Raw genomic sequence first — 23,322 nt, forward strand, 5'->3', positions numbered from 1 at the left:
ACTAACAAAACCTGGCACGGCGAGTATTAACACACCTTGGCACAAAACCTAGTGATTTGGCAGCTGCACAGTGCTGGTTACGGTCAAGAAGCAAGGACCAAGAGAGGTGACAAAGATGCAGAGGTGACAAAGGTGACAAAGAGGTAAACACCAGGATAAAGATGCAGGAATGGCTACGTGAGGACAATCATCCAAGATTACGACTGCCAGGCTTCCCCCACTGGAGTTCAGGCCACCAAAGGCAAGGATGGGGTCCATCTGGGTCATGGCTGCATCCTGGCACACACTTGGCACTCCTATTTGGTCAATGAGTGATTATGTACAAAATACACAATATTGTGAAACATCATAATGGGGTGAGCTTGTTTACTGGTTTACCAAATCCTACAACAGTGGAACTCCAGAACTACCCTGAGGCTTGAAAGTAATTACGGCAAAATAAAATGCTTCTTTATAAACTTAAATCTGAAAGTATTAAGAGGTGGCACAATCTAAAATTAGAAATAGCTTTTTAGAAAGATCAATGTGTAATTCTGAAATGAGTGAAATGCAGATAAAACAGTTAAGAAAAAAATAGCTTTGAAAGACCTAACCTCAAGTTCAAATACAAGCAAAATAACTCATTATCTCAGAGAAGCAGAATGGATGAGATAGACTAGCGAGAGCAAGTCAGACATTTTTCTGCCCTGAAATTATTCTATGCACTAAACAAGATTATGTACTTGGGGGATTTTCTCCAGTTAGATATAAAATTACTTTTTAATAATCAGATACTGTAATATTTAAAATACTTTACTAATATAGGTCAATGTTTTCAAATAAAGTTAAATTATTACTGTCAATATAAGAAATTTAAAATGCTGGGTTACACAGTCAATTCAGTCTTCACTTTCCTGTTCATGTTTGTAAGTCATAAAAGAAAAGAGGAGTATTCCTATTTTATTCAGTCCATGAAGTAGGGGTGCCTGGGTGGCTCAGTCGGTTGGACGTCCGACTTCAGCTCAGGTCATGATCTCGCGGTCCAGGAGTTCGAGCCCCACGTCGGGCTCTGTGCTGAGAGCTCAGAGCCTGGAGCCTGCTTCCGATTCTGTGTCTCCCTCTCTCTCTGCCCCTCCCCCACTCACACTCTGTCTCACTCTCTCTCTCAAAAATAAATAAACATTAAAAAAAATTTTTTGAATGAAGTAAATACAGGGGTGCCTGGGTGGTTCAATCGGTTGAGCATCCATCTGACTTTGGCTCGGGTCATGATCTAGAGGTTCATGAATTCAAGCCCTACATCTGGCTCACCGATTCAGATCCTCTGTCCTTCCCTCCCCTCCGTTCTCTGCCCCTCCCTAACTCACGTGCATGTGTGCGTACTCTCTCTTTCAAAAATAAACATTTAAAAAATAAATAAAAATAAAATGGATTAAATACAACAGAGGAAAATTTCCTCCTTGTTTCTAACTATCTTATTGAGATACAACAACTCACTACATGACTCACCCCTTTCAAGCGTACAACCAAGTGGCTGCTTGGTTTTTAGTATATCTGGAATTGCGCAGCCATCACCACCACCAACTCTAGAACATTCTCATCACAGAGAAACTCTGTATCCATTAGTCATGTATCACTCCCCATTCCCCCTGCCCCTAAGCTACCACAAACCTGCTTTCTAGCTCTATAGATATGCCCATTTAGGACATTTTTTGTAAGGAATCAAATACAGTTCGTCCTTAAACAACACAGGTTTGAAGAGTGCGGGTCCACTCACACATGGATTTTTCAGTTGAGTGAGTACTGTAAATGTATTTTCTCTTATGACTCCCTTAATATTTTCTCTAGCTTACTTTATTGTAAGAATACAGTATATATAATATACAACATACAAAATATGTTAATCAACTTTATGTTATCAATAAGGCTTCCAAATTAACAGTAGGGTAGCAGTAGTTAAGCTTTTGCATAGTCAAAACCCATATGTGGCTTTTTAAATGCATGAGGGGTTGATACCCATAACCCCCAAGTTGTTCAAGAGTCAACTGTAATATGTCTAAAGTCATTTTTAGAGTTACACAGAAACTACTACTATTAAAAGCTGGATCAAGCACAAATCTGAGAAATCCAATGGTCCAAGTAACATGGGTCAGTTCCATGAGGTTCGCTTTAAAATCTCATCAGTGAACCTCTCTGTTGAATGGTTCCAATTGATCCCTGAAATGCAGAGAAGCTGGAACAGCACGATGTTGGAGAGCACAGTTATTGGAGCCAACTCCATTCAAATCCTGATTCTGTAACTCACTGACGTGGGGCGGGTTACTTAACTTCTCAGGACTTTGGCTGCTATGATCTCTATTTTATTTATTTTTTTTTTTTGCAGCATAGATGGGCAAAATGAATGAACGAATATATACAACAGGCTCAGAAGAATGTTCTAGTATATACATTAACAAATTATTACCATTTTTTCAATTATGAAAGGATACTTCTTGAATGCTGACATCACAAAAAAGTATGCTACAAATTAGTCCTGACCCTGTAAATACTAGCTAGAAAGTTAACTAACACAGGGATAATGCATGGCCGGTGGTGACCTAGTTATAAAGCTTTTCTTTAAAAAGTACATGAAAATACCCTTTTGGTTATATTTTGTCCCAGACACCTAAAGATTGAGTTTCACTCCTTTTTATTAAAAACAAAACAAAACAAAACAAAACAAAAAACCAACAACATTGAATTTGGGCTACCCTGGCTTTAAAGTAAAAAATGAAGCTTAATCCCTGTATCTATTTACATCTATATCTACACACACACACACACACACACACACACACACACACACACACACACACACTCTACAGGAATCTAACCAGAGGTGGGCATCTCTCACTTTTGATCCTGAAAACAACTTTTGTCATACATTCAGCCCAATCCTCTCTGAGGACAGAGAAGATGTCCAGAAGAGCCTCGAGGGCGTGTGTCAGTGGCAGGGCCTAGGCCTCTGGACTAACACTGCAGTGTCCTTTCCACTCAGAGAAAAGCGCTTCTAAGTGGTCCCCATTTTGAAAGAAACCAGGTTGGGTGTCACTGGTGCCAATCTCAGCAGAAAAGGAGTTTGAGACTAAGAAGTAGTTAAGACTCAACTCATCTAGGCAAGCAATCTGGGGCCCCCTAACCCCTTCACATAAAGCTACATAAAGGAGGCATTATTTAATATATCAAATGTAAAAGTCACAACACGGCCTTAACTGAGTCCCTCTTCATCAAATTCAAGACAACTAAACTCATGGTGTCACTCTCTCTGTCCCCCTACCCTGTCTCTCTCACCTCTCTTCCCCCTCTCTGCCTGTCTCCCCCTCTTCTCTGCCTCTATCAGTCTATTCTCCCTACCACTTACCACCTTTCACATAATCTGTTGTTAGTGTCTGCCTTCCCCCACCAGAATACAAGCCACCCCCCAGATGGGGATTCTGGTCTGTTTTACTTACTTGTTAAATAAATGACCTGGGCAATAAAGACTTAGCCAAAGAACCGAACCGTCATTCACCCAATATTCCATTTAAGCCAAAAGTCGACACAAACTTAAGAAAACAGTAGAACCAACAGTTGGCTCATCAGGATATTCAAGGCGGATGACTCTGGGCAGTGGAAGGGCAACATTAACTTATGCTGCTCTGAAGCAGCTTGCACCACAAAGAACTGGAGCCCTACCAGCCCACGCTAGACACCTTTCCTGTGAGACATACTTCCAATTCAGGTACAGAAACCTCTTCCACCAGACCCTACTTCCAGACTAAGGATCTGCTGCCCTCTCTGTTGCATATGAAAAACAGGATTCCACAAATAAATAGATTCCACAAATAAATAAATAGATTTTTTTAAAAATCTAAAAACAGGGGTGCCTGGGAGGCTCAGTTGGTTAAGTGTCCGACTTCAGCTCAGGCTGAACTCATGATCTCAGAGCTCATGAGTTTGAGCCCTGCATCGGGCTCTGTGCTGACAGCTCAGAGCCTGGAACCTGCTTTGGATTCTGTCTCTCCCTCTCTCTCTGCCCCTCCCCCACTCACACTCTGGCTCTGTCTCTCTCCTCCAAAAATAAACAAACATTAAAAAAATCTAACAGAATTAGAAAATAGTTTTGACCTCCACCTCACAGGGCCTTTGCAAGCAAAATCTAAACTCCAAGAGGAGTTCTAACTCCCATGGGCACGTGATTGGAGATCAATGGCCCTCAATTAGTGATCTATGCAAACTTTCCATGTACAGTGACAAAGTGCATACGGGCCTTCTCTTTGGATTTTACTCAATGTGCTTTCGTACTCTGTGCTGACGTGTAAATGAAGTGTAAAGATAGTCTTTCTCTGGAGGCTCCTTTGAAAGCTGTGGAAAGCTACCCAGTCTGAAAACCCACTTCTAAAGCCTGCCAGTGAGCAAGAAGCTGTGCGTAAGCAGTCTCTGGGTCCAGAATTACAAGTCTTTCTGAAGGCACTCTCTTTACTTGGAAGTCTGCTTTGGAAAAAAAGGCCAAATACTTAGGGCAGTGGTGCTCAATACCACTAGATCCAATCCTCTCTTTGTTATTAAAGCAAATTCCTGCAAAGGCCCTTTGCTAGCCTGAAATGAAAATCATAGATACTACCAATCTAAACACAATTTCAAAAAATAATCAATATAGTGCCTCAACTTCAGTGTAAAGGAGAAACAAAAGGACAGTGATTTATAATAATGTATTTTTCTTTTAAAAAATTTGTTAAATAATGTATTTTTCAACACATTACACTGAAAATAAAAACACCCCCCCATTTCCAATTTGACCTCTAGGGGGAGTGTCACCCCCAATGAGAACCACTCAAGCATTCCATTAGGTACCCGGAGTGCCTGTAAACACAGGATTTACAAAATTAACTTCTTTTGATTTTTGCATTGAAGTTCCTCTCACTGTAGACCACCTAGGAGGCAAGAAAATAAAAATGATGCCTTGAGAAACCACTCTGTACAAATGAGAAATGTTTGTATCCTAGCCCATTTGAGACCAGGTACACCATCAATTCAAGTTCCATATGTGCTCAACCCACAGGGAAACAAATGATGGTCCGTAAAACTAGGAGTTTCATTTTTATACATCTTCCTTTGCACAGGGGTTGGCAAACTTTTTCTACAAAGGGACAGATAGTAAATATTTTAGGCTTTGTGGGCAATACGGACTCTGTTGCAGCTACTAAACTGTGTGTTGTAGCACTAAAACAGCAAAAGGCAGGTTCGCCTCACTGGCAAAGTCAGTAGAGCATGCGACTCTTGATCTGGAGGCATGAGTTCAAGCCCGACGTTGGGTGTTGAGCTTACTTTAAAAAAAACAAACAAACAAACAGTAAAAGTCTATACAGAAATGAACGGGTGTGCCTGTATTCCAGTAAGATTTTATTTACAAAAACAAGCTGTCACCCTTCTGCCTTAAACTATTAAAATAAATGATTTCCAAATGAACTTTCTTCACCCCAATGACAATCATGTCCTTTTAAGCTAAAATAGAAGCTGTTACCCACTCCCAATTTGTAGCTTATACCTTATAAAAATGCACTATGACCAGCTGCAAAACCGGGTGCTACAGTTGAAAAAAAGGGATTCTGTACTCAGACCAGCTTGTGTTTCAAACCCCAATGTTGTCACTTGATTAGTAATAACAGCTCTGCACTGTTGGACAAACTACAGTTCCCAGTCTGTGAAATGGGCATGATACTACCACAGCAGATGGCAAAACAGAGGCGCTCAAATACCAAGTTCCCCCTCCTACAGAGATGCTTTGATGAACTCTAAGTCATTCTGCAAGCTGGTGCTAATACACTTGGCTGGATTTTCCATAAAATATATGATGTCTAACACTGCCTATGCACTCTGCATACACACCTTCTAAGATGACCCATCTCATCTTGGCAAGGCTCTGAATAGCCTTAAAGCATGCATACTTACATTAAAAGAGAGAGAGAGACAAAACCAAAACACTGGACTCCTGGCCCAGGTTAACTTTCCACAGGATCCCTAACATGGGGACTTTGCCTCATCACCTTCTATTCTGGATCAAGGATGTAGAAATATGCTAGATGTTTCTAGTAAATCTAATTGTGTTTATTCTGCAACAGTGCCCACCCATCAAAGCAAGTGGCTTATTGTCCAAATAGACACACACAACACATATGCACCACAGCTCAATTTGTCTCAGCCACATCAAATCTCAGGGCTCCAGGGGCTTTGTTTTGATGATTCTTCTTTGGAAATTATAAAATGTTAAACAGGGGTGCCTGGCTGGCTCAGTAGGTAGAGCACATAACTCTCTGGTTTGTAAGTTCGAGCCCCACATTGGGTGTAGAGATTACTTAAAAATAAAATCTTAAAAACTAATAATAAAAATAAAATGTTATCTATTTCATTTAGAAACTCATTCTTTGTAGCCCTTTGATATTTACTATTCATTTTAGAGATCACAATACACTTACTTCTATTTCTTTAAATGCTGCAAGGACCTCTGGCTACAAGCAATGTAATTCAGATCCGGTGTCGAATGCTTTTTGAATCATTTTTTCCAGCAGTTAGTGATGGATTTGAGCTGATCCACCCACCCTATTACACGGTCCCCTCGTGACAAATGGCACATCTTCAAGGCAGCTGATTGGCTTCAATGGCATGAGCTGTGGCCATGGAACAAGGTAACCCTAGCAATGCTCCCTGAATTGAAATTGGTATGCTACATAAACCCTTCAAAAAGTCAGCTACCATCAGGTTAACTTTTCTGATGCTAAAAGGCTACCTAGTAATATTACATACATTTAAACAAATGATTAAATCCACCAATGGATTTTGTAACCATCAAATACCTGCCAGTAAACAGAGTTTTAAAATAGGAACAAGATCAAGTTCCCCATCCACCTGCCAGTTCCCAAACTCATGAACCCCGCTGATGTGCTCTATGATAAAACTGCATTTTGTCAAACTATCTTACCCTGTGAGAAACTACTGCAAAAAGTCCATTTGAAATTTATAAGTGAAAAGTACCTTCTTAGGCAAACATTAAGATAGTAGTTGTTGAAAGGAAGAGTAAACTCATGGAAACAGTCACCACTAGGGTAGCAACGAAGGCGCCAGTCCAGAACATCTCCTTACTTTCCAAGGACCTTCTCAGAATGGCATTCCTGACAAAGATCCCTCCAACTGGAATTAGTGGGGAAGAGGGAGGAACAGAAAGGAACTGAAAAGCAGATGTGCAGTTTCTAGAAAAACAGAGAGAGGATTACAGGCCAGAGATGGGTAATTGGTGAAAACAGAGGCAAATCAGCCCTTTGAGATGAAATCTCCGGGTACTCAACACTCTTCGAGCAGCAAGGAGGGAAAAGGCAAAATAACGGATAGCTGTCTGAGTTTCCTGGGGTTACTCTAGCGAAGTACCACAAACTGGATAGCCTACAAGAGAAATTTCTTCCCTTCCAGTTCTGGAGGCTAGGAGCCTGAAAACACAGTTTGTGCAGGGCCATGCTTCTCTGAAGGCACCAGGGGAGGGGCCTTCCTTGCCTCTTCCCAGCTTCTGGGAAGCTTCTGGCGGTGGCTGGCAGTCTTTGGCAGTCCTCGGCTTGTACCTGTACCACTCCAAGCTCGGTCACATAGAGCTGCCCCTATGTGTCTGTGTCTTAGTGCAGTGTTCTCCTCTCTTCTAAGGATATTGGTTGTCTTGGATTAAGGGCCCACCCTACTCCAGTACAATCTCAACTAGTTACATCTAGGATGACCCTATTTCAAAGTAAGGTCTCATTATGAGGCACTGGGGGCTAGGCCTACCAGCATATCTTTTTGGGGGCAAAATCCAACAGGTAACAGGCAAGAGGTTAGCTGAAGAAATTAACAACCTACAAAATGATCATGTCAACATATGGTTGCATTCAGAACAATTTAGTTTGTCAATCCATCCATAAGCATTCACTGAACACTGATTAAATTAACCAGCACTGGGGGCGCCTGGGTGGCGCAGTCGGTTAAGCGTCCGACTTCAGCCAGGTCACGATCTCGTGGTCCGTGAGTTCGAGCCCCGCGTCAGGCTCTGGGCTGATGGCTCAGAGCCTGGAGCCTGTTTCCGATTCTGTGTCTCCCTCTCTCTCCCCCGTTCATGCTCTGTCTCTCTCTGTCCCAAAAATAAATAAACATTGAAAAAAAAATTAAAAAAAAAATAAATTAACCAGCACTAAAATATTAATATAGCTTCTGAGAAGAAATAATGAAATGACACCAAGCCAATCATTTCTGAGATACTCCTTGCTCAGCATATGTAATTATTTAAGCCTCTTTTTTTTAAATATGAACTTTATTGTCAAATTGGTTTCCATACAATACCCAGTGCTCATCCCAACAGGTGCTCTCCTCAATGCCCATCACCCACCCTCTCATCCCTCCCACCCCCCCATCAACACTCAGTTTGTTCTCAGTTTTTAAGAGTCTCTTATGTTTTGGCTCCCTCCCTCTCTAACCTTTTTTTTTTTCCCTTCCCCACCTCCATGATCTTCTGTTAAGTTTCTCAGGATCCACGTAAGAGTGAAAACATATGGTATCTGTCTTTCTCTGTATGACTTATTTCACTTAGCATAACACTCTCCAGTTCCATCCACGTTGCTACAAAAGGCCGTATTTCATTCTTTCTCATTGCCACGTAGTATTCCATTGTGTATATAAACCACAATTTCTTTATCCATTCAACAGTTGATGGACATTTAGGCTCTTTCCATAATTTTATTTAAGCCTATTTCCAAAGAGATCCAAAATCAGTCAATAAATCTACACTGGACAACTAATCTGGACCACGGCGTGAAATTCTAAAAAGAAACTGAGATGGGTCTTCAAGGAACTAGCAACTGAGTTGGGGAGATGAACAAATATAAGTTAACTGGCAATAAAGACAACAAATAGGTAGAAGTTAAACAGTAATAAAGATAATCATACAAGTGATACTGTATAGTTAAAAAAAAAAAACAAAAGAGAACATGTACTCATGGGTAATGAGCGTGGCTTCATTTTACTGACCCTCCACTATGTACCAAGCATTCTCCTAAGCAAGATGAACTCATTCAATCCCCACCCCACCTCCCCAACAACCTTATAAGGCAACTGCTAGGACTATATTCATACGAAAACACACAACCCCAAGGAGCAGAAAGGTTAAACAATGTGTCCACGAAGAACCGTCAAAATCGGAATTCAAACCCAGTCAGTAGGACCCTCTTGTGCACTAACAGATATTTGTCGCTCTAGTAGATGATCAAATGAAAAATGAGGAATGCCTCATGCTTACACAGTTGAACAAAAAGGGTTTTTTTGGAATTCCATCTCTATGTGATAAAATCAGATGGTCACAAACAGGAACTCTAGCTTTCATTTCACAGACAAGTAAACAAATAGTGCCTCTTCTCCCCAAATCCACGTCTGGGAGGCAAGGAACCAGTACATTCCTTCTTGTCTGCCCACTGTAAGATTACTTTGTATCATGGAAGAGTCTTTGCAAACTATATCAGAAAGATGGGAAAACTTCATTATTGGTGGATAGAAATAGAATAAATATCCCATGAGGTACAAGTGTGATGTAAGGAGGCCTCTGTTAAGATGCCTATCAGAACATACTTGGCTAGAGGAGTTCTTCAAAGCAGTCCATTTTGGTGGTGTGCACTTTGTCCAGTAACACCACCGCCAACCAAAGTATTCTTCCTATTTTTTTGAAACTGCCTTTAGAGTTTTTAGAGTTACATAAGACATCATCTCATAAATTTTACCATATCTCAGTTTTTCAGTGAATACCAATGCTTCCCACAATACGGGTGCCCACTTGCTCTAATAGATGAGCCTCAAAATTATTTTGGTCTAAAGCTAAATTTTAAGTCCTCAGTCAAGGATTTGACACCACTGAGGATATTTTTTTTTAAGGTGCCTGAATGCAATTCGAAACAAGAGTTCCAAACATGAGCTGGACAGTTTTGGAGTTTCCTGTCCCTTCTCTACATGGGCCAGAAGGAGAAAGCAGTGAGGTTTGCAAATGTTGCCAACCGCTGCCAATGCCGGGCCTGATGAATCTTTATTAGTCCTAATTTACAAGAGCAAATTGACCTTGGAGGTTAGCAGAGACCAGCAGCAGGACTAGTTAGCCTGCCCCACAAGCAGTCTGCCAGCAGCTGAAAGGAGTGTCCAAAGGGTCGTCCAAAGATTGGCATCGTCATATGCTTTGGAGACTCAGAAAGAGAAAGGCTTGCAGTGACCCACTGTAATTAGGACTGACTGCCGGAGTACGGCAAAGAGTCCTAAACACGCTGGCCAACCAGCCTAGCTCTACGAGAAGGCAAAGGGCTGAACACGTGAACACACACACTTCTAAAACTTGGCACTATCAGCAGGGAGAATGCTTTCATACATGTGAGAAAATAAACTCAGGAAAAAGGCAGAAATAAAAAGGGCAAAGAGATGAAGAAGAACCCAAACCAGTGTCAAAAGGATGGCAAAGAAAGAGAAGATGAATGTGGCAGAGAATTTCCATGGTTTGTGAAGGAGCAATATATGATGCTCCACAGAAGAATTAAAAACTCTCCACACTCCAGATAGAAATTCTGTTATCAACACTAGGAGGAAAAGCTCGATAGTGGTGGTTGGTGATGGATAGGAATGCAGTGATATGTAGCGTCAACAAGGCTATTCATGAGGTATACTAGCTTCCTAAAGATTGTATCTGAGACATGGCTTCTACCCACACCGTTCAACATCTAATCATCGTTAAAAAAAGCACAAAAAACAAAAAACAAAAAACAAAAAACCTCAGCAAAGTAGGAATAGTCAAGGGCACCTGCGGGGGGTGGGGAACTATAGCTGATATCATACTTAATGATGAAAGATGGACCGCTTTCCCACTAAGTATGGGAACAAGGCAAGGACAGTTGCTCTTGCTGCCTGCATATTCCATAGCTCTTAGAGATCCTAGCAAGTTTAATAAGGCAAGAAATGAAACGCAGAACACACTGGAAGAAGTAAAACTGTATTTGCAGACATGATCATATATGCAAAAAATCCTAAGAATGCCATAGAAAAACTATTAGAACTGGTAAGTAAATTTAGTAAGGTTGCAGGATATACAGGTCAAAATAAAAATTAATTGTATTTGTATTGCTAGCAATGGACAAATGGACATTAAAGTGTAAAAATATTATGTGCATAATATAAAAAATGAACTCTTTAGGGTCACATTTAATAAAATGTGTACAAGATTCATGCAAGGGAAACTATAAAACACTGCTGAGATAAATTAAAGAAACCTAAATACATGGAGATACATATCATGCTCAAGGACCAGAAGGCTCAATATTCTTATGATATTAATGTTGATCTAGAGATTCGATGCCATCCCTGTCAAATCTCAATGGGCTTTGTTGTAGAAACTGACAAGACGAGTCTGAAATTTATATGGAAAGGCAAAGGACCGAGAATAGCCAAAACCACCTTGAAGAGGGAAAAAATAAGTTGGAGTATCTCCACTGTCCAATTTACAGACTTACTAAAAATGCCTCAGTAATCAAGACAGTGTGATACTAGCAAGACTAAGTTTGCCTGCCCAACAGGCAGTTTGCAGTAATAGAGAAGTGTGCAAAGAGATTGCCACTAATTCTGAAGATTGACTTCAGAATTAGACTCATCTTTTGGAGGTCCCAGCAATGGTCAATTGATTTCCAACAAAGGTACCAAGGTAGTTCAATGGGAAAGGATAGTCTTTTCCACCAATGATGCTGGAATAATTTGATATCCATATGGAAAAATAAGTGAGTCTGGACCCTTCACACAATATACAAAACAACTTGAAATGAAGAAGTATTAGTTTTATATTGCTACATAACAAACTCAGTAGCTGTAAACAACACACAATTATCTTGCAGTTTCCGTGGGTCATGGGTCAGGAGTCTGGGTACAACTTACCTGGATTCTCTCCTCAAGGTCTCACAAGGCTGTAAACTCAAGGGAAAGGGGTTACACAGGATATGAACCCTCGGGAGGAGAGGGGACGGACACAAAAGATCTAAACGTAAGAGCTAAAACTACAAGTCCTAGTGGGAGACACAGGAGAAAGCCTTTGTGAACTTAGGTTAGGCAAAGATTTCTTAGAACACAAAAACATAAACTGTAAGGAAAAAAAAAGATAAACCTGACTTCATCAAAATTAAAACCACTGCTCTTTCAAAGGCACAATTAAGAAAATGAAAGGGTAAGCTACAGATTGGGAGAAAGTACTTGCAAATCACATATCTCATAAAGGTCTTGTATCCAAAATATATAAAGAAGTCTTATAATTTAACAAGACAGACAATCCAATAAGAAGCGGGCAAAAGATTTGAGCAGACACTCCACCAAAGAAGATGTACAAATGGCCAATAAGCCCATGAAGAAACACTCACCATCATTAGACATCAGGAATATGCAAATTAAAACCACAGTGAGCTACCATTACACAGCCACTAGAATGGCTACAATTTAACCAGATGGACAATAACAGGATGATGAGGATATGGCCCAAGCAGAACTGTCATGCTTCGCTTTGCCAGCGGGAATGCAAATTGGCACAAGCACTTTGGTAAATAGTTGGTCGGTTTCTTGTAAAGTTAAACATACACTAAGCATACTGCCCAGCAATGCCACACCTAAGTATTTACACAAATGAAAACATCGAGTCCACACAAAGACTCATAAGCAAATGTTCATAGCAGCTTTATTCATAATGGCCAAAAACTTAAGTCAACTCAAATGTTCATCAACTAGTGAATAAACAAATCACTATGGAACACTGCTCAACAACAGAAAGTCACCAACTATGGATACCTGAGACAACATGAATTAATTTGAAAAGCATTATGCTAAGACAAAGAAGCCAACCACAAAATACTGTACAAACCTACCCTCAACACATCTCAAAGAACTACTAGTATTCAGGTCACAATCTCTGACCATAATACAGTTAAGTTAGAAATCAGTTTTAAAAATACCTAAAAAAATGTACTTGTAGGGGTGCCTAGGTGGCTGGGTCAATTAAGCATCCAACTTTGGCTCAGGTCATGATCTTGCATTTCGTGAGTTCAAGCCCTACATTGGGCTCTCTGCTCTCAGCTTAGAGCTCACATCAGATATTCTGTCCCACTCACTCTCTGCCCCTCCCCTGCTCAGTCTCTCTCTCTCTCTCTCTCAAAAATAAATAAACATTTTTTAAATGTATTTGTAAATTTAAAAAGACACTTCTAAACCCACAGGTGAATGAAATAATCACAATGGAAATTAGAATATACTAGAACTAAATAAAAATTCTATGTTTTGAAATATCCAAACCACAGAATAAGTCCAGAGGACAAAACGAAGAAAAGAGTGATGTCCAGGATATATTTTAAGTGACAAAAACAAGAGGCTGAATAGTGTACACAGTATGCTTTTTGGGTGTGAGAGGGGAAATGCAAATATGTGTGTGCACGCACTTGCTCAAATTTGCGAAAGGAACAGAAGAATGCTCCCTTTGGCAGCACATAAACTAAAACTGGAATGATACAGAGAAGATTAGCATGTCCCCTGCACAGGATGATACACAAATTCGTGAAGCATTTCATAAAAGAAAAAAAAGAAAGAAACAGAAAAAGAAACTAAAAACTATAATATCAATTACCTGAGATGGGGGATAGAAACAATATGTCTAGCAAGAGACAGGGATGTAAGTAAGGCTTTTTGGAATAAACTCTGATGTAAATTTGACTTTAAAATGATATAAAGTTTTTACTCATTAAAAATTAATCAGAAAGAAACTGGGGAATGTCATTATGTTCATTCATTTCTACATCCTAACAAACATCATACTACATAACCACAACTGACAAACCTGTGGTAAGACTAAGAAAAAAAGAGAGAAGGCACAAACAATATTAAAACTTAAGAATGTGGGCACCTGGGTAGCTCAGTCAGTTAAGCGTCCGACTTCAGCTCAGGTCATGATCTCACAGTTTGTGGGTTTGAGCCTCACATCAGGTTCTGCGCTCACAGCACAGAGCTTGTGTGGGATTTTTTCTCTCTCTCTCCAACCCCTCACCCCACCGTGTCCCTCCCTGACTCACACTTTTCTCTCTCAAAATATAAATAAACCAAAGGAAAAAAAAAAAGATTTAAGAATGAAAAGACAGACATAACCACAGAAATGGCATATATTAACTGGTAGTTTAATATCTTCCCACTCCAGGGGCTTAGTCAGTTGAGCATCTGACTTTGGCTCAAGTCATGATTTCATAGTTCGTGGGGTTGAACCCCACATCTCGCTTTGAGCTGAAAGTGCGGAGCCTGCTTGGGAGGAATCTCTGTCTCCCTCTCTCTTTCTGACCCTTGCTTCACACACTTGCTCTCTCTCTCTCAAAAATATGGGGCGCCTGGGTGGCTCAGTTGGTTGGGCGGCCGACTTCGGCTCAGGTCACGATCTCACACTCCGTGAGTTCGAGCCCCGCGTCGGGCTCTGTGCTGACCGCTCAGAGCCTGGAGCCTGTTTCAGATTCTGTGTCTCCCTCTCTCTCTGACCCTCCCCCGTTCATGCTCTGTCTCTCTCTGTCTCAAAAATAAATAAACGTTAAAAAAAATTAAAAAAAAAATAAACATTAAAAAAAAATTTTTTTTTAAATCTTCCCACTCCAAATATACCAGGCCCAGGTGGTTCTAGGGGTAAATTCTACCAAACACTGGAGAAACGGTGGCACCTGGGTGACTCAGTCAGTTGAGCATCCGGCTCTTGATTTTGACTCAGGTCATGATCGTGGGATCAAGCCTTGAGTCAGGCTCCACACGTGGAGCATGTTAAGATTTCTCTCTCTCTCTTAAAAAAAAAATAGAAAAAGAAAAAGAAACACATAACTCCAATCTCACACAAAGTTCCAGAGAACAGAAAAAGGTAATACTCTCACTCACTTTACAAGGCTAGCAAAGCGATACTAGATCAAGTCCAGGAAAGCAAAATCTCCCTCTCAAATACAGATGTCAAAATCCTGAAGAAAATATTAACCAATCCAATCCAGCAGAAAGAACCACGCTGGTTTCATGCCAACAGGCAAACTGGTTAATGCTACATTATATTAGGCAATCCTTTAAAATACCCCCATCACCTTAACAGGTTTCAAGAGGAAAATCACATAGCTCTGTAAAGGCAGAAAAGGGGTTTGATAACAGTCAACATCCACATAGCCCAAAACAAAGGTGGGCTAGAAGTGCGCCTACATAAAACGTAAACTAAACACTTTATGGTGGAGTGTGGAAAACATGCCTTCTCAAATACAGCTCCTGGGCCCCACCCCAAACCCACCGAATCAGAAACTCCAGGCTTGTTGCCAGTGAACTTCTAGTTTGGGAAACGCCCTCAGGTGTTTGTCAGGTGGCCAGCTACCTAATGTCAAAGGGCCGGGGACAGAGCCACAGAGGTGCAGCATCAACTGAAGCCGGCTCTCCCGACCCGCCAGACCCACTGAGTCAGATCTGCGTCCCAGCCCGAAGTGCAGGTGATTCTAAGCACACTCAGTGTGCCGAGACACACTCCCATAGCAGCTGCTCTCAAGCCGACCTGCACGCCGAGCAATGCATGTCTCGGGGCGGGGGGCTGGGTGGCTCAGTCGATTAAGCAAACGACTCTTGATCTCAGCTCAGGTCATGATCTCGTGGTTCATAAAATCAAGCCCCAGGTCAGGCTGCGTGCTGGCAGTGGAGCCTGCTTGGGATTCTCTCCCTCTCTCTCTGCTTTCTCCCATTCATTCTCTCTCTCTCTCAAAATAAACTTTTTTTTTTAAAGCCTATGTTTGATTAAGTACATCTGAACATCTGTGGGTGGGGCCTGGGCAGCAGGTCGTTAAAGTTCCCAGGTGATTCTAATGAGCAGCCAGCGTAGCAAGGAAACTTCTATTTAGCGAGTCCACACCCTTTAGGATGAGCCAGAGAAGAAGGGCGGAATCCATGAGTTCTTTGAAGATACCCTCAAGAAAAAAGCCTGCATTTCACTCATGTACCAAGGGCGAGTTCTTCATACCACTTACCAAGCCGAAACGGAGAAGAGAACTGTCTTGAACAAAGTTGTGACAAAGTTGTGGGATGTTGTGAGGATTCATACGGGATGTACGTAATCACAAGGGGCAAAGGGCTTGGCACAGGTTACAACACGGATCATGAACGCAAGTTTATTACTGAGGCGACCATGGCTCTAACTGCTCTTCAGGCATTGACAGCAAATCAAGGCCAAAATGTATCTCTCGAAGCTGTGCTGTCCAACGCGGGGGCCGCTAAGTACACGTGCAGCTCCTGAACACTTGAAATGTGCCTAGTACAAATGGAGGGGTGGTGGAAATATAAATACATGCCAGGCCTCGACACCTTCGTACAAACAAAGGGGAGGGGAACATCTCACTAATACTTATACTGATTACATGTGGAAATGATAATATTTTGGATATACTAGGTTAAATACGTTATAAAAATCAACTTCATCTGTTCCTTTTTTAATGCGGCTACTAGGAAAATGGATTACACATGTGGCTCAAATTATCTTTCTAATGGACCACAAGGTCTCAAAGGATCATGGGGAAGCCGGGATGTGAGCTACTAGTTAAACTGGCCTTCTCAAACTTTAATTTACAAACAGATCACCGAGGGCTGTCATCAAAATGCAGACTCTAGGTGCAGCTGGGGGGGGGGGGGCACTGAAATTCTACATTGCTCTTGGGCTCCTAGGAGCTGAGGAACAGCAGGAGCATCAGGACAATTTTTTATCAACAAGGAAAAACTGTTCTGTGGCATAGAAGGGACGGGAACCTCTGGAGAAATGATCATGCCCTGTCAGAGTGGAAAACGGTGAAGAAAGGAAATGGCCGGCAGGGTTGCACTCAGCCTCAACCTTAAAAACTCAGTTGTTAGGCCTCACGGCAAGAGCTGCAAAGAGGTGAGGGCCAAATCCAATTGCCCTCCGTCTAGGGACTCATTTTCTCTCTCAGATTTGGAACCATCAGTGTCTGCAAGGAACACTTCAGGACCAGAAAGCTCAAAATGGAATCTCGACTGAGGTTTCTCATATCCTGCCTGACACATGACTAGCGTCAATGGCACTGTCCTCCTATGGTGTGGCTCGTCCCTGTCACCTTGACCCACCTACTACTGACAAGCCATGGCTGGGGGTCACTGCCGTGGGATACGTTTCTTCTTTTAGCAAAACAGCTCAGGCCAATTCCAGGACTGCTGGAACAAACCCTGACAGCACAGCCCTTGTTCTAAGTCCCCACCTAAGTCATCTCGGGGCCATAAAGAAACTAAAGGCTCAGCCAAGGGCAATTTAAGCACCACCATCTGATGCCACGAATCCCCTCTGTGACCCACCTGTGCCTCGAAGCTCCCACGAAGGGGAAAACATGGCGCCGGGACATAGCAGCGCGTTCCATTTCAAGAGGCTCCGGGAAACAGCGCTTCCTTTTCCCAGAAAGCCCAAGGGCACAATATAGATATGTAACAATTATCACAAGCTAAAGAAAGGATATCACGGTGTTGTCAAGGTTTTCAGGCAAGGGAATAAGAAAGGAATGAGTTACAAACAAATTACTTTTATTTTTACTTTTAATTATTACCCTTCAACTTCCCATACCCCTCCCCACCCCCCAAAATCTACCAACAAGCAAAGCAAAAATGAACCTAAACTCAAACTGCTCACGACAGTAGTCCAAAAATCCAGAGGCTGGGAATGTAATGTGTGAGACCTCTCCCATCACTGGACTCAAAGAACTTTCTTATTCATTTGCTAATCAACCATGGTGGGGTGGGGTGGGGTGGGGTGGGGTGGGGGTGGGGGTGGGGGGAAGGCTCAGCATGAGCTCCCTTCCATCGTGCAGTGGCGGGGGGGGGAGATATGGATATGGTCTCTATACATACAACCCAATTTGTTGAAATGAACACATCCAAACAACTCTGAACTATCCCTCCACTTGTCCAGTTCAAGTCAAAGAGTGTTTTCTAAATGTCTACTGTGTGTAGAGGGCCATGTTAGGTTTCACCTGCCCAGGAAAAAAAAGTTTCCAACCTCAGCCCCAACTTTCAGCACAAGCTTGGAAGATGGAACAAGTGATATTGAAATATTCAGGTACTACGTATCAAAACAAAGAGCTGCAGCTCAGCAACACTGGACGAACCTAAGTACATGACATTTCAAAGAGCTACTTATAATAGAGTCCTTCCAGGATCCTGAGAAACAACTTCAAATAACAAGAACAGAGCACTAAGCCCCAGTTCTGTTGGAACATGAAGGCAGCAGGGACCCGGAGCACAATCAATGCCCTGGATGTCTTCTCACCCTAACCCCTGGAGTGAGAGCATCCAGGCTACTGTGGATGGAGGAGCTCCGCAGGGCCTCAAGCTGCACTGAGGAGCTAATGGAAGGTGTCGATTTGAAAAAGGAAAGATTTTCACTCCGAAATACTTCAGAAAAAGGCAGGCAATATTTCCTGATGCAGAGATCGCTTGCTGTTGCCCTGTGATTGTTGGGTATACAGTACTACCGTCTTGGGAATAAATAAAATGGAAGCTCACAAGGTGTGCCAATGGCTTCAGGTCCATTTGAGAGAGGCAATGAAACACCCACATTTTTCAATGCTGACAGAAGACAGAAAGCAAGGCAGAGGCCACACATATAGCCATGGGGCAGGTGGGCCAACAACAGGAGGGACGCTGCTCTCTTACACCAGTTCTCCAAACAGTGACAGCTTATATAACACATGAAAGCAGTAATAATAATGCTGCACAGCCTATGAAGGGTACTGTTGTACATGTGATTCTCTGCAAAGTTGTGGAAGCTTGGTAGGGCTCACAGCTCTACCGTACGAATGGAAGAGGCAGCAGCGGTGAGGTAAAATGACGTATCTGGTGTCACAGAGTTAAGACGTGGCAGAAATGGGACTTGAACCCAGCTTCTGGAATCCAGACTCAGGAAGCTTTCGGCCACCTCACACAAAGGGTTCCTTTATCACCCCTCACTCCTCAGGTAGAAACAGAAAGTGCTAGTGCATGATGCCAATGTTCTAAAGAGGTGCCTGCTAAGGAGGTGTTCTAAAGGAACCTTTTAAGGTTCCTTTCCTTAAAAGGAAAAGGATGAGACTGTCCAGGTGCTCAGGTGGAAAAAATACGTTGTAAACATTTAACATGAAAAACCATCCTCCAACTACAGGATGGCAACTGGATCTCACCCGACTAACTCCAACTGGGTCTCCTGGTACCCTCTTGCTTTCCAAGCAGAGCAAATGGAAGAAGGCCACTCTTGTTCTAATCATGTTTGTAGAAACAGACAAAATGTGGCCTCGAGTAATTTCTGGTCCAAACACTGACGGGAACTTCACACTGCAAGAACTGTGGACACCACTGCCAATGTCACCTGAAACTAAAAGCTCGAGTCACCCACAAAATGCTAAGAAATGTCTAGAAAAATAAAATCACGTTTATTTGATGTCCAAAAGTTTATTAGGACATATCTAGAATCATTTCTTTATCTTTCAAAGAAAATAAGACACTATTCTAAGCACTTAACATAGATTATCACAGTCTAGACAACAACCCTTTGAGGAAGGTGCTATCAGTATTATTTTCATTTTACCGATAAGGACACTAAGGCACAGGCATAAGTAACTCACCCAAAATCACACAGGTAATATTAGAGCCAGGATTCAAATCCAGAGTCAATACCTCGTAGGCAAATGACAGCCCCTGCCCCTCCCCCATCTGCCAAAAAAGAATAATGAACTGAGAAACTAGAAAATAAAGAAAGCAGAACTTCAAAGAGGTCAGAAGCAGGGAAGGGAAATTACTAAAGAATAATGAAAACAAACTCTTATTCTTCTATAAAACTGAAAAAAACTTTAGAAATAACAAGAAACTCTGGCCTTTGAAATCCTTTGGCCACCAATTCAAAATGTCACCTACTAAGCCTTGAAGAGGCTCTGCTTTTCTCCTTATTTTGGAGCCCTCAATAAGAGCAAGAACCACATGTTCCTTCAGTGGTTTTTAAAGTAACTACATTTTGTTAATCCTCCTTTCATTTTGGAACAAAGAATATTTGAGTATTTTTTTTGTAACTTCAGCCATTTTTCAGAACCTGTAAGAATGAAAACATTTGCTTTCAAGCCATTGAACATACAGAATAGGAGAGAACTGAAAAGGTACAGATGAACTTGTAGAGTAAGCTATCACGAATGCCATTTTACTAGCACTTTAGGGTTTTTTTAAATATTTTTTTAATGTTTATTTATTTTTGAGAGAGAGACAGAATGTGACTGCGGGAAGGACAGAGACAGAGGGAGACACAGAATTTGAAGCAGGCTCCAGGCTCTGAGCTGCCCACACAGAGCCCAATGTGGGGCTCAAACTCACAAACCATGAGATCATGACCTGAGCTGAAGTCGGATGATTGATTAACTGACTCAGCCACCCAGGCACCCCACTAGCACTTTAGGTTTTAAGACGTTGAATGCTTCTTTACTCTAGAGCTAACATCAAAATGAACTCTTTTCTTTAAAAACCATACAACCCAAAGATTGCGGATCATTTCAGATAGTAGGTTCTCTGTACAAACCAAAGTGCAAGAAGAGAAATTCTTGTGTAAGGTAGCCTGAGGCAGGCTGACACTGGCATGAAATCAACAAGGAATACTGACCTCAGCAGAGCCTTCTGTAGCTAGAGTAAGGTAACTACTGAGATAGCAAGGGATTCCAAGACCACCCCGCTAGGTGTTTGAAAGCACGGTTTGCATGTAAGAGAAAAAATGCAAGTAAAAATGATGCCATGATGAATTTAGGATCCAAGAGGCAATCGCTAGAAAAATGATGACTCCACGGAATCTCTTTTAGACAGATTTACTTTTGGATTTGATTATTTACTTTAATGAAGCAGCAGCTGACACTCAAAAACTAACAATTCAATGTAATTCCCAAGTCACTCTCAAACATGCCAGCCTGTTTTATTGACATAGAGTTTGGGAGTTCTATTTTTCTGCATAGTGTTCATCTCCACTAGAAAATATATCGTTTACTTTTTTTTTATTGTCCTCTTCCCCACACATAAGCTCTGTAAAGCTTCATCAGTAGTACTGTCTGCTGTCTTCTCAGTGCTTGGGACACTGCAGGCACACTATGGGCTTTCTGGGTTTGATGGGTAAATGAAGCCACTGAGAACTTGATAACTATATGTTATAACTTTAAGGTAAGGAGACCAATCATTTAACAGCTAGAATCTAAAAGCCCCAATGAATGTTCTGTACTTTCAAGCACCTGGGGAGGCTGCTATGCACTGGCAGCACCACTGGTTGGAATCTACTCCATGGAGTGGAATCTCTCAAGGGTAGATCTGGTTTAGTGAAACAGCCAAAAGTCACTGGATCAAATCTGGTAATAAGAGATCATGCCCAAAACATATGTTGGATGAGAGCAAAGTGTGTCTATAAAGTAACAAGCCTGATTGTCTTATTTGGCTGGTAAACTCGTTTTGAAGGGAATTCAAAATGGTTTGAACTATAGCAAAATCATTGGCTCAGTCTCAAGATTCTAAGGTGGACACTCTACAAAAAACAAAACTAAGCTGTGATAAAAAGTACCCGGGTTAGACACCAAGATACTCCCTAGAGACCTGACTTGTGATACTAGCTTTGCCGTTAGGTTGCCCCAAATCCTGGGTCACATTAAACAGCGTTACCCTCTCTGGGCCTCAGTTTCCCCATCCTAGAAACTAACTACTATGAACTTCAAGGTCCCAGTCAATTCTAACATTCCATGGTTCCATTCTTGTGAAGGTCTAGTATGTCTATTTAAAAGCTAGTCACAATTCACTCCACCCCATACTTCGTATGTGTCTATAAAGCCCATAATATAATCTTTGCAGCAGATTCATTTCATATTTGCCTAGGCAAAGACTAAAATTAGTTTTCACTTCCTGAGCGCAGCAAAAGACAGTTAAGGGAGGCAACCCGGCAAAGGGCGCTTGCTCGTGCCTGTGCATACTTCCGACTGCGTATCAGGGAACTAACCGTTCCTTCTCAGATCTTCTCTCAACTGTTGCAAAAGCAAATAAACCTCCCGTGCGTGACACAGAAACTCTGTTCGAGAGCGCCCACCGAGGCTTCCCGGACAGCACCGGGCTGCGGCCGCTCCGCAGGACCCGCGGGGGATGCGGCGGGCACTCACCCGAGGCGGACGGCCAAGGCGAGGACCAGCCGAGGCGCGTCGCCGGGGAGGCAGGACGGCCGCCCAGCGCGCTCGCCGCCACAGGACGGGGAAGCAAAGTCCGGGGAGCGGCCGCGACGCCCCCAGGGCTTCCCCCGGCCCCGATTCCCGTCCCGACCTTCGCCCGTCGCCAGCCCAGGACCTTGGGCGGGGAGAACGCGAGGAAGCCGGAGGCACCTGCCTGCGGCTCACCGGCCTTACTCAGCCCTGGCTGGCGGGGACAGCGAGACGCTCGGGCGACACCCCCCCCCCCCCCCCGCCACCTACGCCCGCGGGTGCTGCGAGGATACGCGGGACCCGTCGGCCCGGGGAGTCCCAACTTCCTCCTCCCGCCCCCCTCCCCCCCAGGTCCCGCAGCACCCGGCTCGGAGCCAAGCCAGAAGCGAGCGCTCACCCACCTCGGGCTCCGGGCGCCACCGCCGTTGCCAGGCTGCTTCGCTCCCGGGCCCCGCTCCGCCCCCTCCAGGGCCCGCCCCCTGCGGCCTCTCCGCCCCTGGCCACCGCCCGCCGCCCTCCTCCGTGCGTCGGTTGGCGGGTGTGCGTCACGTGACATGGCTGAGGCGGGTGGAAGGCGCCTGTAGAGCCTTGGGAGCCACTCTGAGAGGCGGGGCTCTTCACCCGGGAGGCTGCTGGGAAGCCCTCTTTGAAAGGTCCGGTGCTTGGAGGCATCTGGGAGTTGTAGTTCTAAATACGATGCCAGTGGGCAAGGCCCAGATGCTAGGGGCCGCCCCAGCAAGGGAAGTTGGAGTAGCAGCCCGGCGGAGGCCGCTGGGAAGCGTAGTCCCAGGACTCCTCTGAGTCCCATTGTTTTTCTCCAATAAAGGGGAAATCCAGAGGGAAAACTCTAGATAAAACTTTAGCGGATGTCACTAAATTGAACTGATATTGGGTACATAGAGTTGGCTGCGTGAAGTTGAGATACTACAAGGGAAAAAAAAAAAAGAAATTTCACTGACTCTGGCCCAGAATCTGCAATTCACAAACCAAATGAACAGCTGAGGTGTGTACTTCATGCCGTGCCAGTATCTTTCCAAGAACTCTC

At 43.0% G+C, this 23,322-nt stretch overlaps 1 protein-coding gene and 1 non-coding gene across 4 annotated transcripts in view; one reads left to right on the plus strand and one right to left on the minus strand.

Moving 5' to 3' along the window:
* Nucleotides 1-22,753, minus strand: part of MTM1 (myotubularin 1) — a 97,448-nt gene extending 74,695 nt beyond the window's left edge. For 2 of the 3 annotated variants that reach the window (XM_040467368.1, XM_040467366.1), the window contains exon 1: nt 22,679-22,753. The gene's annotated coding sequence lies outside the window, so the exon portion shown is untranslated. Of the gene's footprint in view, nt 1-4,851; nt 4,874-22,678 lie in introns of those variants that run through there. The other variant, XM_040467367.1, reaches the window with a different exon arrangement.
* Nucleotides 13,532-13,637, plus strand: LOC121025021 (U6 spliceosomal RNA). The gene has a single exon (XR_005787909.1). It is a non-coding gene; the product is annotated as a U6 spliceosomal RNA (small nuclear RNA).
* Nucleotides 22,754-23,322: the final 569 nt, after the last annotated feature.

This window comes from Herpailurus yagouaroundi, unplaced genomic scaffold (genome assembly GCF_014898765.1).
Source record: "Herpailurus yagouaroundi ecotype Mexico unplaced genomic scaffold, PumYag 67440, whole genome shotgun sequence".
Lineage (NCBI taxonomy): Eukaryota > Metazoa > Chordata > Mammalia > Carnivora > Felidae > Herpailurus > Herpailurus yagouaroundi.